We start from the raw sequence: 12,057 nt of genomic DNA on the forward strand, positions 1-12,057 counted from the left end.
GATAGCATAGCATTGGTTCAGGCAAAGCACCATCTAATTCTCAACCACCATCCCACAAGTTGATCTCATCCCATCCAATTTTCCAGCTGCTATTCAGGCTCCTTTAACCTGCCTAAAGTTGCTGCAAGCCACTTGGCAAACCCCCTCCCTCCCCCATTCCTAACATGCTGTGTCCGATATTGTCGCTTACATTCTTCCCACTTGTGGCTTGCTGTGCACGCTCTATGAAGGGTGCGGAGGTCCTAGAGCAGTGTCATAAAATTAATACAGATTACTGCAGAAGGGAGCCACAAACTTCTTTTATCTATAGATTTGACTGAGCTGGTGCTTTGTGAACTGGATGCTTGCTGGTTCTTGTCCTCATCTTTCACCTTGGTGACAGAGTGAGTTTGTATCTCCTATTGAGTGTACATATTATAACCCCGGAAAGTCAAACTTCAGTAGCCATGCAGGCTTACTGTTAGCCCTTTGGCTTCTTACTCGAGAACAAGGCTGAAGTTGATTCAGAGGCCATACTGTAAAGAAGGCCCATCAGGCATTTCTTCTCATTACTGTGCAATATGTGCTGAGAAAACAAACTGGAGGGAGGTGCATTTTTTTTTTACTGTTAAATCATAACATTGCTTTGTCTTTTTCTTTCGTCATTTCGGTGTAGAGATTTCTGGTCCGATATCTGCAGTAACAAAAAAAAAACAAGGAGCTTCTGAATGTTGAATTCTCTCTTTCTGTAAATATTAGTAAAGGGGAACGATAAGAAGGTTTGACATTTGGGTTTATGTGTTGTCACAGATAGTCCAGGTTTATGATTCAATTTTTACCAACATAAAATCTTCACTCGGAGATGCAGTTTAATGCAGGCCGATCTCTTTGGAGTGATGTGCTTCTTTGATGCTGGCAGTGTAACGAAATCATGCTCGATTGCAGGGGGCGCCTGCCTGACTGATTTCAATGAGAGAGAGTGAGAAGGGGTGTTTTTCCTTCCCTGCGGAGGATAAAGTGATGAGTGATCAGCTGGAGGAGGTGGAGAGGGAGTTATATAAGCATGTGGGATGCAAGATGTTTTATAGCGCCGGGGATACCGCCCACATGCTGCACTTCTGTGTGTGTGTGTGTGTGTGTGTGTGTGTGTGTGTGTCTGGATGCATATGTGAGACAGTTAAACTGTTAATACATTCCTGTATGTTTATGTATTTGTATTCAATGTATGACATGCATGGATGTATATTAATTTTAGACCTGTTCGTGTAAATTTGAATACTGTATAGCATCAAAAGATTTTCTGAATTAACTGAAACTGCAGTGCAGCACATTTTGCAGCCACTAGAGGGTGCCCACGTACACTGTAAAGCCAAAAGTACTGCATGTCCCTATAAGACCTCAGATTGCATTTCACTGTTTGCACCGGGCTTCTTTGATTCAGGAAACTTGCTTTTATTTTGGACTGTACTATCCCCAACTTTGCTATCATAGTGCTTTGGTGACAATGCTTCACTTATTCAACATGACTGTGGATAAAGAGATTTCCCTAGTTTAGTATAAAAACTTACCCAATGCTTTATTTTGGGTTTTAGTTCATGTTCTATATAAGGGGAGTGAAGAAGGGTTGCAGGGACAATCAAGTAGATGGGTATGATTGTCATCTGTGATTTATGACAGAAGGATAGCAGCAAGAGTGAAAGGGAAGGTTTGTAAGTGTAAAGCGTGAGACTTGCAATGATGTATGGTTTGAAGCTAGTGACACTGACAAAAAGACAGGAGGTGGAGCTGAAAGTAGTGTTGCTGAAGAGGGAGTTTTATTTGGAGTGACCAGGATGGACAGGGTTAAAAATGAATACAATAGTATTTTTTGTATGTTTGTCACACTTAAATGTTTCAGATCAAACAAATGTAAATATTAGACGAAGATAAGACCAGTAAACACAACATGCAGTTTTTAAATTAATGTTAGTGCAATTAAGTTTTTGTGATAACTGCCTGTGAGTCTTTTACAATGGTGAAGAGAAATTTTGGCCCACTCATCTTTGCAGAATTGTTGTAATTCAGCCACAATGAAGGGTTTTCAAGTATAAACCTTTTTAAGGTCATGCCACAGCATCTCAGTCGGATTTAGTCAGGACTTTGACTAGGCCACTTCAAAGTCTTCTTTTTTTTTCTTAAGCTATTCAGAGGTGGACTTGCTGGTGTGTTTTGGATCTGTCCTGCTGCAGAACCCATTTGCGCTTCAGCTTAAGGTCACAAACTGATGGCCCCACATTTCGCGTTAGAGTGTTTGGGTAGACGGCAGAATTCATGGTTCCATTTAAAACTGAGATGAACCTTTTAAGGTCCTTTTGCTCAGCAGTGGTTTTTGTCTTGGAACATTTTTGCCCAGTTTCTTTCTTATAGTGGAGTCATGAACACTGAGCTTAACTGAGGCAAGGGAGGCCTGCAGTTCTTCGGATGTTGTTCTGGGGTCTTTTGTGACCTCTTGGATGAGCTATTGTCGCACTCTTGGGGTAATTTTGGTTCGCTGGAGTTCCACAGCTGTATATGCTAATATAAAGCTCAGTTACTTTGTTTCTCATCTGTTCCTGAATTTCCGTGGATGAAGGCAGATGATCCGATGTGACCACCTGTAAAGAAAGGACCAAGTTGTTTATGTTTATAATAAGTTCCTTTTGTTGTTATTATATCTCATAGTAAATGTTTAGAATGAACTGATGTTTAACTCAACTCAGGAGCTTTAATAGAATGAATAGAGCTGGGTGATAGAGATGGTGTGCCTCCGTAGTGTAATGTACATGTTGGTGTCTGATTTTATAATTTGCATTTACTGGATGTAACATAGTTTGCATATATTTTAGGGGACAAAACAAAACAAGACAGTATCATCTAGGTAGTGTGCCAGGAGGTATTTTTTCCTTTATACATTTTGTTGTGAACTTAAACACAAGTGTGAGTCAGATATAGCCAAGGGGCTAATTTACATCAATTCACATCCACAGTTGCTGTGCAGTTTCATGTCGTATTATAATGAAAATAAGGGATTAAAAAAGCAGATAGAAAACCATTAGTGTAAGAGGGTGGCAATCAAAGAAACATGGTGGGGCAATCACTGCAGCTGGAGTGAGGGTTGTCAGTTCCTACTCTTCTTGCACCTTGGTCTAGGCCTACTCAGTAGTCTGACCTTGATCAGAGTTCCCGTCATCCACATCCATATATTTTAAAGATAACTGCAGGCTACTGGACAACTCAGCATATATGAAGTCTGGGGAAACTGCAAATTTAAATTTGAACGTGTTCAAAAAGAAGTATTTACTGTAGTTTCCTATGATTGTTGGGTTTTTCTCTGTATGATCTACTGTGCAATATAAAGCGCCTTGAGGCGACTGTTGTTGTGATTTGGCGCCGTATAAATAAAATGGAATTGAATAGTGGAAAACATCTGCTTTTAAGCACAAGGTATTTGAATCAAATGTTTTCCCTGTACTAAAATAGATATGAAGGAATAATCTTAGCAGTGTTTTAATGGAGTCATGGGTCCAATAACATGAAGTGTTACTCTTGCCTAGTCCGCAGTCTGCAGGGAGACTGTGAAGCTGGCCTTATCTCATGGATGTAGTGTTTCTTATCGATCTCTTGTGAGCACATCTGACTGGGAGAGAGTGTACGTGTATGTCTGCTGCACAGCACTGCAGCAGCGCACTGTCACTGAAGTAGTCTCTGGAGACTTGGAGAGGTCACTTCTGCACCTGAGAGAGGTGTGTGTTTGTCCGGAGATGGTGTAGAGAACGATGTATTGTGGTGGGAGAATAATATAAAGTGATGCTGGGAAGGAGATATGGATTTAAGAGAATGACAGGGAGTGGGAAAAGAGTGAGTGAGTGAGTGAGAGAGAGAGAGAGAGAGAGAGAGAGAGATAAGAACGAATCTTTAAAAATCGAATCTGGACACTGCTTTCATGTAATCACCAGGTAATTGCCGTGGGCAACAGATGCAGTGGTGTCCATGGAGATGGGGGAGGAGTGTGAAGCGTTCCTGAAGTGTTTTAAAGTGGGATATAAGTGCGTGTGGGTGGGGGCATAGGCGTGTGTGTGTGTGTGTATAGTTGGGCACATATGTGGATACCTGCTGTTGTGGGATTAGCAGAGTATTTCAAAACACCTTTTAAGCCTGCTGGTCCTCATTCGTGCACAATACAATGCAGACAGAGAGCAGGTGCAGCTTTCTCTCTGCAGTAGTGTGTGTGTGTGTGTGTGTGCGTGTGTGTGTGTGTGAGAGAGAGAGAGAGTAACTGTGGCATTCAGGGTTTATAACGTCGGAGTAGATTGAGTCTTCGGAGTCACACCTGGTCCAAGTTAACTGTTAGATTTAGTCTCAGTGGCGCTACTGGATAATCCAATTCTTTCATGACTTGCTTTTATTATTATAATATTCGTATATAACTAAATTATATCTTTCTGTTTTGCAATTTCACAAACATATCAAAGCAAGTATTTTCTAATGATGTTAAAAAAATAGATTCAAATGGCACATTTCTACATAATGCAGACTGAAACTAATAAAGAAAGAAACCAAATTAAAGAAGTATAGGAGCAAACCAGCTTGGGAGTGTGTATGGATCTGTCGTGTTTGACTGATAATCTTTCAACAACACACACACACATCTCTTTTCATTATATTTTTGAGCAGGATATGAAACAACAATGGGGCAACGCACATCTTTTGTTCCCACACAACAATAGCATGATGTTCCAGTGTTTAGCGCCGTTAGCTGGTACAAGATTAGGTGGATTTAGCGTGTTCTCTGTGTTCTTGCTCTGCTTTCTTGTGGGATCCAGAGGTTTCTTCTGGCATCAAAAATGGTATTGCTAGTTTACATGTATGTTAGTGTTTAATTCTCCCATCATTGTGCCCTTGGCAACGGCCCCGGCTTAAATCTGAAGTTGGTCCCAGGTGCTAGAGACTGCTGCACACTGCACTACTTAGGACTGCTTAAACAAAGAGGATGAGGGCTTGTTAAAGATACTGTTATAATAACACTGTCCAATACTAAATATTTAAAAAATATAATTGCATATGAATTTATATCTAACCTTATGGTTTTTTAAAACAAGATACACTCGCTGGTCACTTCATGAGCTACACCTGTTCAACTCGTTTACACAAATATCTAACCATCCAATCACATGGCAGCAACTCAGTGCATGTAGACATGGTCAAGATGAGCTGTTGAAGTTCAAAGCAAGCATCAGCATGATGAAGAAAGGCGATTTAAGAGACTTTAAACATGGCACGGTTTACAGGGAATTGTTAGAAAAGGAGAAAATATGCAGTGAGTGGCAGTTCTCTTGAGTAAAAATTACTGTTGATGTCGGAGGGCAGAGGTCAGGGGTGAATGGTCAGAGTGCTTTGAGCCGATAGGAGGGAAACAGAAAAGCTAAAATTGGACAAAATTCTTGTAATATGAAAGAAGACTAAATATCCAGGAGCTGCATTAAGAACAGAGACCATGTCAGTCTTGCATCATAAAGGACAACAAGCACACATAAAGCTAACGTAGGCCCCACATGCACTTAGTTATTTTCACTTAGCTGTGACGTTGAAAAACGAAGTAACAAAAGAACCAAAAGTCTGAAAGACCTGAAATGAAAACTCATTAAATCAGACTTAAATTTTTTAAATATGAAATTGCTATTAATAATTTAGAGGAATTCATTATTAAAATTGACAGAGTAAGTTTTCACACGTGGCTTATAATTGGAGTTTCTTACACCGATCAAATTTAACAAATCATATTCCACAGAACGTACTCAAGATAAATTGCTTCGCCTTGTATCACCAAACTGACTCATGAAATACTTAATGGGACCAGTTCAATTATTTTTTAGCAATATGAGTGAATACAAACTGGTGGTTAGAGCTTTCCAAATGCGTGTTTTCCTGGATTCCTTCATGTCAGAAGAGTATTTTGTGTGTTTTCGATTGAGGGAGGCCAGAGGTTTTTGAATATTTGTGGATATTTGTGTGCCGTTTTAAGCTGCTTTGCAACCTTAATTTCTCCCCAGAAGCCAAACTGATTTTGAGGGCTTTTTTAGATACTTGAGAATGCAATCAGGGGAAGACTTTATAACTCTATCAGCCTCCTTTTAATAACACAAGTCTCCTGGTAAAATCTGTCTGCTGTCTCAAGAATAATTTACTGTGATCATCCTTACTCTGCTTAGCTCTCCAGGCTGTGAGAAAGCCTGTTTAAATGGATCCAATTTAACTTTAAAAAGTGAAGCTGTGCAGCTGGAACACCAATACATTCAGGCTCATCAGATTATGTGAAAAGAAGTCTTGATTGTTGTGTTAAAGTCTGGGGGAGCTGTTTTATCGGGAGGTGCTGCAACATGAAAGTGTCAGTAAAAATGACTGTTTGATAACAATCATCAGCTTTACCTGCCGATTTACCAGGCTACTCTGATACCCCTGTTTCATTTCCCTGCAGTGCAGTGACATAGAGGCACATCCTTTAAGAATCCACACGGTGGCGCTGCTGCCTCTCGCTTGAATCAGATCTCGTCTGGAGGTGAAAGAAAGTACAAAATAACTGAGTCAAGGCCCCAAATTGCTCTCATTTAAAGCGAGTCCTCTGAGAGCCCACAGTGAAGCAATTAGAAATGGATTTCATTTTAGAAAGCCGCATTCACGGTGGTGGAGTGCAGATAGTTTCTGGTCCTTAAGGAACGATTCCCTTAATGTTTTCTGGATGAGTGGCTCCTAATATCAAGGGAGGGCGGCTGCAAGTGTGTACAAGTGTAGCGTACCTGTGTATTGTTCTGGAAATGTGTTTGATTGATGTTCACAGAGGATGGAAAGCTGAGTCGTTAAGGTCTTCTGGGTATGAAAGGACCGTCTTCCCATTCTGATATGTTCAAGTTGATTTCAAGTAATCGGATTAAAATTGAGGGTAGCAAAAATAATCGAATAGTAGTAGTAGTAGACCCACAATAGCTTAAAATAGAAGCTTCTAATCATAATCAGTGTGATGTGTTTTGAGCATTTTAGGCAAAAGTATGTGTACTCACAGCCTCTCACAGGTTCAGAGAGGAAAGTTCATATTCCAACGTAGTTATAAATCTCAAGTATTTCCTCTTTAAAAAATAAATTACACAGATAACATAATGAGAGTAATTCAAGAAGTATATACAAAATCTTCTACTCGGGTAAAGAGTAACATCTTACATATTAATTGCTGATTAATTACTATAGCATCAATATATATGGCTTTTTATGACCTCATTAAGTCTAATCACAAGAGGTTTCTCGTGTTTTATAGCCTGACATGAGGCTAAGTGTGTGAGAAGAACGTAGTTTCGTTTTTTCTCTATAGACCTCCTAAAGGTAAATATAGGAACTGCAGTTTATTGAGTCGAATGGACATAAATGTTTAACTTCCAGGACTCAACTTCCCCTCACACCCATGGCCACTAAGATGATGTGCATGATAAGCAGCTGGATTGTTTTGACTTTAATACTCTGAAGATGGCACTAATGTGTTTCCAGTTTTACCTTCCAGTAAATCAGTAAAAGCTACATTGTTTCCACCTTTAGGAAAATAAGCTGAATTGTGAGTATAAAGCAGCACCAAGTGGAAACACACACATATTAATTGCACTTATTTTGTTTATTATCTCCTAACATCCAGGTTAACTACCGCTAACTTAAACCAACCCTATGTATTAAATAGATACAGGAAGTAAGTGCAACATCTCTCTGACTGATTTTCATGATTTCGTGGTATATAATCATGATCTGCTCTTGTAAAATAGAGCAGCGGAGGAAAAGCTTTTGCCTCTTCATACTCGTCCTTTGCATGTGAAGGCCTGTTAGTGTGTGCTCATATCGTGTAGGTGTATGCGTGTGGGTGTATATCTGTGTGTGTGTGATTCACCCACAGGGCCGGACTTGTCCCTGCATTCTCCTCAGTTTTTACAACGTGCAATTTCAGTAAGTGTACACCCAATATGCTAGGAATGTTTTGTGAAAAGCTTAAAGTGACTAAGTGTGTGCGAACTGCATGAAGGGTCTAAAATAAATTGAGGAGAGTCATGAGAGTTCAGCTTTTCTTCTACAGCTTGTAGAAGATGGCTACTAGTTACCATAGAGACTGTGCACTTGGTATAAATGGAATGTGTGTGTGTGTGTGTGTGTGTGTGTGTGTGTGTGTGTGTGTGTGTGTGCTGGATTGCTTTTTTTTCCTGACACTATTCTAAATAGTTCGTGTGTGTGTTGTTATTCTGTGCTTATCACCTTCTTTGTCACCTCTCCAAATGGACAGATTGTCTCACATCCCAACACCAGATGGTTCCTGCCTTCGTTAGACACCGCCGGATCGTATACTTCATAAACTAGAACCTACACAGACACGCAAGCATTAAGCGAGCGCCACGTACAGTACATGCTTCTAGGTATCTTGCCTATTCACAAGTTCTCGCACCGAAAATTCATGCCTGCGCCCGGTGAGGAACATTTGTTTTTCATATGTGTATTTGCGTCCGGCGTGCTGAAATGTGCAGGGATACAGTATGTGTGAAAAGGGAGTGAGTAGTAGCTGGTGTTAATTTTTGTGTGGGCAGATTTGCCTCAGGACTGCAGTGTACTTCACCGTCACTGCTTACTGCTGATATCACTTTCCTGCAGTTTTTCTTCTTCTTTTAAAAAAACAACCTCCTGTCATAGCGCTCACCGTGCTGCAGATCGTGTAGGAGCTGTCAGGAGAGAATATGTGTGACCCCTCGGTGGCTCATGAACCTGCGGTTGGCAGATCTGTTGTAGCGCTGCACATCCCGGTCTACTACATCTTCACTTGTTAAATCTGTTTGTAAAAACGGGGATGAGTTTACTTGATTTTGTTGTGTTTGTTTCATCTATACAGAGCCCAGGTTCAATTTAGTCACGCATTACTAATAATTTCTCGTCTGTGTTGTGGTTTGTGACACCATTAAGTTGACTAGCTTTACTAGTATTACATCCCTTTAAACCTTGAAATGACACTTCTAATTGGAAATATGTCATAAATATGTCATAAATGTGAGTAGCAAGTTTCTACTATATGTAGCTCTGACTGCCATGTGTAAGGAGGCTATAGACAGTACAAAAGCACATATACAGCGTTTGATAAGTAAATGAAATGGCTCACAATAGACAGCTACAAGCATACCAATGGTTAAACAGTAGTGCAGTAAATAGACATTCTTTTTTTTATTGACCAAAAACAAGTGACTGAGCTCATACACTGAGCAGGAAAGTGTTTACAGAGGTCAAGAGCGAAAGCTGTTTTTTCCGTAGACTTCCATTCACATGCAGTCACAGCTATTGCCATCTGATGGCCGACCAAAGAAACTTTATAAATCCCAGAGGGAAACTGAGTCGCCATAGCAGCAGACGTACAAAGGACAACAAAGCAAATATAAATATGAAAGGACACAAGTATCAACACTAACAGATAGAACAGACAGAATGCCGTTACAAGGCACTTTCGCATTGGCTTCCTTTTTCTGAGCTAGAAGCTACGTCCATGTTTTACACTGTTTATATATGCTTTCCCTACACCTGAAAAAGTTAGCTTATGTTAGCATATGTTTGCTAGATGTTACATTAATATCCCAATTGTGAATTACTTCAGTTTTGATAATTGTGCATTGAGATCTTGAAGTTTGCATATTTTTTTGCTTACTTGGGTCTTTAGGGGACTATTTTGTCACCACGTGGGATCTATTCCTTTAAAATTAATTTAAAATGCTTAATAATGTCTAAAGGTTTTAAAAAAAAATCCAATTACAGATTTAAGACTCAACCGTTGTTGCTGTTTTCTAATGGAGATGCCAGTGTGAGGGATTCAAGCACTCTATTTATGTGATCCACGGGGCATAACCTAAGTAGACGCTTGTAAAGACAGAAATAGCTAGAATGACGTCAAGCTTTGTAGCTTGGATTTCATTTATGTGACACTTTAATACGGACATAAACACATGTACCCGCTCAATATATAAAGTAACCACATGGACTAGTGTTGTCCTGACCCAAGAGACATAAGAGAAGGTGAGTCATTTCTAAATGTTTCATTCTTTGGTAAATAGTAGATATTTGAATATTACGAAAGCCTCCTCAGTGATGGGATTTCTCTGAAATGAGGCACGAAGGAGAATTGCAAAACTGATAATGATCAGATGAATGGGAATTTTCTGTGCTCTAGGCTACTTCCTGTCACATGTCTAAACTTGTTTAGAACTGCAGCCAGAGACTAAAGCTTTATTTTTGGTTGCGAGAGGGCTCTGAAGTTCCAGTTAATAGCATTAAGTTTGACCAATCAGAAAGGTCGGACTGGTATCAAACTGTCCCGGCTGAGATGATCACAAACTACAAAATACTTTTTCGCATCAATTAGAAATTAGAAATTAGAAAAAAAAGAAAAAAAAGAAATGAGATTCCTCGTTTTTCTTTCTTTTCTTTTTACTACTCCCATATTTGCATTAATATTTGCATTCACTGTGTAGGAGTTCAGGTCAGTATAATAGGTTTACAATTGCTTTAGATCTTATATACAAAGAAGTGGATATATTTAAATCCATTTTAAAGACTTTAAGGTGTTTTGTGTCAAACTGCAACTATTCTGAATTTGTTACAGCTCGGACTTAAGGCTAGTCTTTTCCAGACTCTTTAACAACATATTTTATAACTAATAATAGCTAAAAGAACAATTATTAGACACCTGGTTTTTCTTAGGTGATAATGTTGATATCATTACATTTGCGGAAAATCAATTATGCTCATTTTTCAAGTTTAACTTGACATAAACACAGAAAAGAGAGGGAATCCATAGACTATTTATTTATTTATAGAAAATGCAATGGAAGCTAACACTAGCTAGCTTGGTTAGCATAAATCCCTCCATTTTCTTCTGCTTGCCCAGTTCAGGGTCCTGGGGCTCGAAGCCTGTCTACTGGGAAATAGCCCAATACACTAATGGAATATGAGAATTTTATTTGAATTTTATTTTATCTGCTTGTGCTTCTAGTGAAGCATAAGTTCAAGGCTTTAAAAAAGTGGGGGTGTTGTAAAGTATTTTATAATATTAATAAAACATTCCTAAGCATCATTATTATAAAGGCAGAAAGGAGGCAAAAAAGGCCATAAAATGTATATTTCTGCTGTAAAGCTAACTCTAGCCGTTTCCAGGCTTTGTGCTAAACACAAAACCAGTCCATAATAGACCCTACGAAAATATAATTATTATATAATTAGAAGCGATATAGATAAATATAAAAGATAAAGATACTCCTGTGATCAGGAGTTATCTCACATTTTATTGTTAGCAATGTAATTTTTGTTTTGAATATTTACATCACTGCTGAACTCTTTCAACTCAAGCAGCACACAAACACATAAACTTAGACTCCTTGCGAGCACAAGCTTGTCTTGGTATAGGCTCAGTGTGTCTCCATAGTGACGGGATAGAGAGGAGGAGGAGGGTGAATGTAAACTGGGTAGAAAGCGGGAGAGAGAGTGTGTAGAGAGAGAGAGAGAGAGAGAGCTCAGGCAGAGACATGTAGGAGATGTAGTCTGGCTGCCGCAAGCTGAAGAAGGAGGAGGAGTTTTCGGGCGCTGGAAATCTGCAGAGAAAGTGAGAGAAAGGGAGACAAAAGCTGGTGCTGAGGAGGCGAGGAGGAAAGCGTGGATAAAGAAAGGAGAGAGGCAGAAGGGAGAAGAAGAAAAAAAGAAAACCACTTGTGCTGGTCAGCAACAAAGCAACAGTAAACAGCTCAAGAGAAGAGGGCGAGAAAAGAAATCACAGCAGGAGTCAAGATTACTCCTCAACCTTTGGAATGAGTCACGTCCTGTGGAGAAATAGGTGAGCTTGCTTTGAGACGGGATGTGGAAAGGGTGATGACAAAAGGAGAGCTATAAAGCATGCGGGGGGATTTAGAGATGAACACTAATACTTTTATTCTTCGCTAGCTGTTCTTTTAATGCAGCTTTCGTGCTTTCTGTGCTCAGAGATGATTTAAACACAAGAAATGAGTCCACGGC

The 12,057-nt window shown here is 39.5% G+C and overlaps 1 protein-coding gene across 4 annotated transcripts in view; it reads left to right on the forward strand.

Annotated features, from left to right (window-relative positions):
- Nucleotides 1–12,057, forward strand: part of anks1b (ankyrin repeat and sterile alpha motif domain containing 1B) — a 275,289-nt gene that overhangs the window by 228,372 nt on the left and 34,860 nt on the right. The gene's annotated exons all lie outside the window — the stretch shown is intronic.

This window comes from Aulonocara sp. 'chitande type north' Nkhata Bay, linkage group LG17 (assembly GCF_057382095.1).
Source record: "Aulonocara sp. 'chitande type north' Nkhata Bay isolate Kocher_YH1m ecotype deep benthic linkage group LG17, A_spYH_male_GT1.1, whole genome shotgun sequence".
NCBI lineage: Eukaryota > Metazoa > Chordata > Actinopteri > Cichliformes > Cichlidae > Aulonocara > Aulonocara sp. 'chitande type north' Nkhata Bay.